Here is a 7,405-nt window from a genome sequence, read left to right as displayed (position 1 = left end):
GCAGGGAGAGCTTCATTCCAGAAGACAGTGGGATCGCAGCAATCAAGTTTAGAATTCAATCGAGGACTACGCCTGCCGCCATCCCATAATAGGTATGAGGGTAGTACTTTCCAACCAGGGGATCACGGTAGCCACCCCTGTTGGGGCTTTAACAGATTGAGTGACATACGGGACGCTCAGCCGACCGCCGATTAATTAGGCTTAATTAGGCTTAATAGATTCGTCTCGCCATTTAGATTTGTCTTATGTAATGGGTTTTGTAAATAGTCTACGTTTAATACTCCTAATTAGTATCTAAACATTCGATGTGACACGTGCTAAAAATAAGTCAGTGGAAGAAAACGCCCCCTATGTATAGTTGTATCCTTTGCGGAGTTGAACGCTTGAAGTGGTTAAGTGTGGTGGTGTTCCCGATTTTAATTATCAATTCCCAACCGTGATCAACTTATTCCCGATTGAATTATTTCGTTCCCAACATCCTGTATAACCAATTTCGATTTCCCGACCGAGCTCTTCCGATTTCGTTCCCAACATCTTGTATAACTGATTTTGATTTCCCGACTGAGCTCTTCCGATTTCGTTCCTGAATTAAAATATGAAAACAAAAGTGTTTAGGGTTTTCCCGACCGTTCCCAACCGCTTTCATCCCTACATACATCTATGGACTTACCAAAAGATTTGGACAGTCCCAAATATGAGGCTGTACACCAAGATGCATCTAACATGAAGACCATGGCGCAGAGCAACATAGTCTACATGGAAAGGCAAGAACTAGTCGAGGATTAGGAAAGTACTTGTTGTAATAAGAGTATGACTCCTCTAGTTGTATCGAACTAATATTCTTGTGATCAACCGATGTGTAATCTTAACCCCGACTATATAAGGCAAGGCAGGGACCCTCTCCAAAGCAATTCAATACAACCAACACAACGGACAAGTCAGCATCTCCTTCAGTCGCCTCATGACCATCATCAACAAAACTAGACCTTCCAGCATGGCGTTGAGGTCACCCTGGACCTCTTTGGTGACCTTCTTCTGCTGCTCGAGCTCATGCTCTTTACGACGGAGCTGGTCGGCGGCGTCCGCCTTGGCTTTCTTGAGCTGGTCGGCAGCTCCTTCCTTGGCCTTCCTGAGCTGGTCGGCGGCGTCTTCCCTGGTCTTTTGGAGCTCAGCCTCCAAGCGCTCGGCCTTGAGGCGATATGCCTCGGCATTACAAGTGGCGTCCGATCTCTTGTGCACCCGCTGGGCCAGGTTATGCGCTCAAGTCACTTCACTCAGCTATAATTCTTAAAATGAGAACGAATACTTTTGCCAACTCAGGACAGTGTACTTACATATAGCACATCCGCAAATGTGGAAAAAACTTGCTTCAGAGTAGCAAGATCCCTTTTGTTAGCACGAATGTCCTCCTTAAGACCGGTGCCGAAGAAGTTGAGGGTGTCTGGCAGGTCTCTCTTCTGAACATCATCATTGGCATCATAGCCCGCCACCTCCGTATCGGTCAGTGCTAGCTCGAGGACCTCCTCCATCTGCACGTCGACATTGACCTCCGTGGCACCGGGCGTGGAGGAGGTAGGGATGCTCTCAGGGTCATCTTGGCACGGTGGAGAACTTGGCGGGGGTCCGCTTGCACTGCCCACCAGGACGTCGGCGATCACGGCTGGGTCAGATGTCGTGCACGCGTCCGCCATGGCCAAAACTGAAGTCTGACCCTCAGGTCAGGTTTCGTTGCCTGTGTCCTGCTGACTTGGTGCTCGGGCTCCAGCGCTGGCATCATGCCAACCTCCCCCCAAGAACCAGCGCCAGTTTCCTAGCGACTCTCTGCTCAGGAGCCGAGTCCTGCGGCCTGTAGGTTCAACTCGTCCTCTGCAACCGACACCCTACTCAGTCGGTGCAGTACAGAGATGGGGTCAGGAAGTTTTCAAGTAAAATAATGACGACAAAGATAAGACAAACATCGCTTACATTGCGCTCGTCTTCACTCAAAACTCGAGGCGAAGAGGCGCTTGTGGTGGCAAGGATGGCTCCTTCTGCTTCCCGCCACGGATGTCTGACATCATGCGCTCCTTGAGCCTCTCTACGTTGGCCGCGGTGGTCTCAAGGAGCTCCATCTTCTTCTTCTTCTTTGCGGTGAGGCTGGGTGACTCGAAGTCACCGCACATTGCCCCGGATGAGGCCTCACGACAGACGTGGGTGGAGTAGCCAGAACTTGCAGCTTCTTGGCCGCCTTCTTCTTCCGTTTCTTCTCAGCCACTGGCTTCTCCACCGCCGACGCCTTGGATTTCGCCACATTGCGGACGGTTTGGCGTGTCCACCGTCCAGCCTGGGGCACGTCTCCGACCTCCAACGCACTCTCCTGGTTTGACACGTCCTCCTCCGAGTTGTCGAAGAAGGAGTCTGACTCCCAGTCAAGCGCGGGAGGTGGCTGGTCAGCCTCTGTGGTCGACCGCAACTTGGGGCGCTGCTATTCACCCCCTTCAAGCAGTGGTGTCGTGCACCAAAACTCAAACTCCCAGTTCTATCATGAGAGATCTTACCTGTAAGATGCAAGAATACCAAAGCACAAGGAACAATGCCAAGAAGGTTAAAGAGACATCATTATCGGGTCGGCAGGCCTCACGAGGGAGAAGGCTTTGGGGCACTTCTTGTTCCTAATGCGATCGCCAAAGAACTCGACCACCTGGGCAGCCACCTACTCCCGGTTCAACTTGCGTTGTACCTCCCGGGTCGGGTCCTGAGGCCCCAAGTATTCGTACCCTAGGTGATCTTGTCCTTGATAGGCTGCGTCAGCCTCCGACAGAAGTTGATGCTCACAGCCCCAGCTGTGAGCCCACGCCTCTTCAGATCGGCGATCCCCTCTAGCAATTGGTTCACCTAAACTATCTCCTCCGAGGTCAGCTAGTTCGACCACTTAGGAAGTGTCACATGAGCATATCCAGTGCGGGACGGGAGCTCGAGCTTCTGGTTCGCTACTACGAACCACTCCTTGTGCCCCTTGTTGGATTCCTTTAATTTGAGGTCGAAGTACGCTTGGACCCTCTTGGGTCGAAGCGAAAACCCGCAGCCACCGATGATTCTTTGCCTCTTGTCCTTCGTCGACACTATCTTCAGTTGGTACAGATACCTCTAGAGATTGAAATGGGGAGGATTCCGAGGTAGGCCTCGCAGAGGTGGATGAACACTACAATGTCAAGAATAGAGTTGGGATTTAGATGTACCAACTCAATCTTGTAGTAGTTCAGCAGACCACGAAAGAAGTCCCCCGTTGGAATCCTGAATCCGCGCTTGAAGAACGCCGCGAAGATGACGGTCTTCGTCTTGTCCTCAGAGAGGAACTCTTCGCCCGCCATCGCCTTCCACTCTAGGAAATCCTTGGGGGCGAGCAGGCCGCGATCGATGAGTGCTTGTATCTTCTAGTCCCCACGACTTGGATCCAATAGGTGGATGGATCCAGCGCTTGTTTGGTCGCCATTTCCTCGGTCTCTTGTCCCCACAACGTGGATCTAATATGGGTGAGGCTCTTTGTTCACATGCGGCGACGTAGAGGTGGCAGGCCTAAATCCGGGCGCTTGGGCAGCAGATGCGTTTTGGGGGAACGGCGGTGTGACCTAGGGCGCTCAGGCGTGGCAGCGAGGGAGTTGGTGGCAGTAGCGCTTGGAAGAGAAGGCACTAGAAGTGAAAATGGAACCGCGCCCCTTGAGCTTTTTGAAGGATTTGATGGCGCAACCCTAGCGATGGGATCCGTGGAATGGCCGTTACGCTGCCTGTCACGGACGGAATCCGCGGATTTTCCATTAACTTACACGGCGTACCTCGATGGCCCCGCCAGTCCTTGTGTTCAGAGGCTGAGTGCCTATTTCAGGTCGGTGTGCCTCCGTGGCTTTGCTAGTCCTCGTGCTCAGGGGCTGGGCGCCTATTTTAGGTCGGCATGCCTCCGTAGCTCCACTAGTCCTTGTGCTTAGGGGCTGAGCGCCTATTTCAGTGGCTCCATGTGGCAGAACTGCCCAACTTAAACTGGTTTAAATACGCCTAATTGTTGTCGGAACAACAATTATCCGAAACACACTTAAAACAGCATAAGTCCGGTAGTCCGTTGAGTGTCCCTAGGACTCCTCGAAGGATCCACGACGTGTCTCATAGCCATACACCAGGGTCTCTTCCACGATGGGAAAGCATCAACAAATATTACATTTTTACATACATACCGGGGTACGAATTATTACAGACCATAGTTTGAAACAAACTTAATGGTGCAGGTTAGAGCGGTTCTAAGAGTTTAAAACATAACCCAGTCCAGGTGAAAGATATGCATCTAAGGTTTATTTCTAGGGTATTACGAGACTCGTAAAAATACCCTAGTTCTTCGGGGCTTCTTCCTCGGCGGACTCCTGTTGTGGCTCTGAAATAGCAACGAGGGATAACCCTGAGTACGGGGTACTCAGCAAGACTAACCCGACTAACCAATATAATAGCTTTTCTGGAACTGCATCATAGCTGTTTAGTGTACTAGCTGACTCACATTTTGCCAAAGAGCTTACTAAAAGTGAAACCTTAACTTTGTCTTTTAATTCAATTGGAGTTGTTACCTAACCAGTCTAGATGGCGAAAAAGAAATACTTTTGCAAACCGTAGGAAATTAAGTCATACAACATATTAATTTCGGAAAGACATTGCATACATGATATTAAACTACGATGCTTAACAGTGATCAAGTGCATTCATAACCGAGAATTGTGGCGATCCGGATCAATTACATCCTGCAGGAGAGCACCTTGACCACCAGCTACGTACAACTGTCCAGGTTGTACGTAACGACCTTTCGATTAGCGTACCCAAAGATTGGGAATAAGACTACCCGAACCTAAGGATGCACCCCCACATGACCCCACGTCTAGCCCATCTCCATGTGAGTTTTAGGCTACGCCCCTACCATTCTCCAGCACGTCAAGCACGGGTACGAAATATTCCCGATCAGAGAGTCTACTAACCTACCGGGCTTTACTGGTCCCATACCCAGTAAGCAACCAGGTGATATTCACTTGATCAAAGGTTAAGACAACGATCGGGCTTTAACCAAATTAACCTAGCAGACAGAACTAACATCTCTAGCTTTTGTTGGCTTTTCAAAAATTCCAAGCTAACTTTCCATACCTAGTATGTATGACCCAATAATTTACCTTAAGGTTCGGTAACCAAGTTACTTAAAGTATCTAAGAATTTCTAAGCATGGGTTAATTACTAATTATTGAACAAGTGGCAAATATGTCCTTAAAATAAGGCAGGATCATGCACAAGAATAGGTTTCAATCAATTCCTAGACTTAATGCATTCATATAGAAATTAACCAATAATTGGACACATGAAATAATAACTCCAAAGTAGATAGGTATAGATGCACTGGGGTTTGCCTTGATTTGTAAAAATGTTAGCGTTGTCCGACGGACTGGCTTCACAGGGGATCAATTCAACGATCTCCTCAAATTCCGAAGGTCCTTCTGATAAATCCAAGAATTCCCCTTCTGGTACTTCGGTGTCTACGATATAGTACATGCATGGGTTAGTGATGCAACTTTTTGAATACAAGACTATACAACTTTCCTTCATGATAAAGTTGCAAGCCAACAAGTGACTACACAATTTATCATGATAAAGTTGCAAGCCAACACACAAAAAACCCGAAAAGATTAACCCACATTTTTATTTCCTTCACAAATCCTACCTTAGACCTTTTCTTTTATTTTTTAGAAAATATTATAAATATTTTCTAATCTCAAAACCTAACTCCTATGGGTTAATAATATTTTGTGAATATGAAAACATTATTCCAAATTTTATGCATTTAATAAAGGTTAAGTATTTATTTAAACACCTTAATGAAAAGGCATTAAACAAATACCTAAATTTTATTATTTTTCCTAAGGTACAATAATTTTAATGCATAAAGGAAAATAAAACAATCCTAATAAAATTGGTTTCACTAATTTTGGACACTCCTAGAAATTCTTATGATTTAAATGGTGAAAATCGAATTTAATCTATTAATCTAATAAAAGAAAAACCTAAATTTATCCCTAAACCCCCGGCCCAACTTGTCTCACTCGCCTCCTCTCTACCCTCTCTCACTCACGCTGGGCCCGCAGCTCTGGTCCACCTTCTTTCTCTCTCTCCCTTACCCGCCGGCCTACTCCTCTCACTGCTGGGCCTGCTGGGCCAACGCTACCTCCCCTCCTTTTCCTATTTTTCCAGCCAGCCCACTGGCCTACCTTCTTTACCCTCCTCCGCCCTGGCACCTGGGCCTGCTAGACCGGCCCACGGCCTTCCCCTTCACCGGCTGGCCCTTCTACCCTTTTTCCTCTTCTCCTACTGACGCGCGGGCTCCCGGAGCCAGCTCCTTCTCCTTCCTCGCGCCAAAACAGAGCGCGGTAGGGGGCGGCACGGCTTGACGACCGGCGCTCCACCGGCGACGGGGTTGGGCTGGGGAGGCATCCCCAAGCCACAATGCACCCGTGGGCGGCGGCGGCTCCCCGGGAGACGGCCGAAGCTAGCCTCTCCACGGCAGCGGGCGGCTTGACCGACAGCCGGCCGTGGCCAAGCACGGCAACGGCACCACTCGGCCCTTTAACTACCTCTACAGCTTCCTAGTGACCTATGAGCTTACTCACGGCTTACCACAAGGAAGGAAAGTGGCGACAAGGAAGAGCTCACCGTGAGCAGGGAGGTTAGCGGTGGCGGACGGAAACGGCGGCGGCTAAGAGCTCGCCGGCGGGCAAGTTGGACAACGAGTAGGCACGGTGGTCAGGAAGGTGTTGGTGGGGAAGTGGGTGAAAGGAATCGGCGCGAGAGGCGGTGAAGCGGTGGAATTTTGCTCGGCGGCAGGAGCTCAGCTTGCGGCGGTAAAAGCAGTGCGGTGAATGGATAGAAGCGACGGCGGGAGGAGTAAATATGCGAAGTTTCACCGTGCGCATGGGCAACACCGTGGCCTAGTCGTAGGCTGGCGTGGTGAGGAGGTGGCCCAAGGCGCCGAGCTGGATGACGGGTGACGTTGCCGGCAGCGACATGTCTCTGCCCTGCTGTTCTGCTCGCTTCTCTCCTCTTTCTTTCGGTCCGAAAATTCAGACCTTCACCACAGTTGATTTTGCATCGTACGGTCCAAGAGCCCCTTAAGCAAAGTTGTAGATAAACTCAAGTACTTCAATTTATATATTGGCTCTTACTCGAGATAAACCTCCCAAAGTTGAAATTTTTAAGCTTCCATCTCGGGCAACTAAAATGTTATGAACCTCCTGTTTCAGTTCGACAGGCCCTTATTCAGGGTCATTTGCCCTTCTTTAGACTTAATTTGAGTAGCTAAATCTTGCTCCAAATAGTGCAACCACTAACCATTCATGCTCTACAACTAACAGGG

The sequence above is a fragment of the Setaria italica genome, chromosome II (genome assembly GCF_000263155.2).
Source record: "Setaria italica strain Yugu1 chromosome II, Setaria_italica_v2.0, whole genome shotgun sequence".
In the NCBI taxonomy this organism is placed as follows: Eukaryota; Viridiplantae; Streptophyta; class Magnoliopsida; order Poales; family Poaceae; genus Setaria; species Setaria italica.
The sequence above is the reverse complement of the archived record's forward strand: the minus strand, read 5'-3'. Positions refer to the sequence as shown.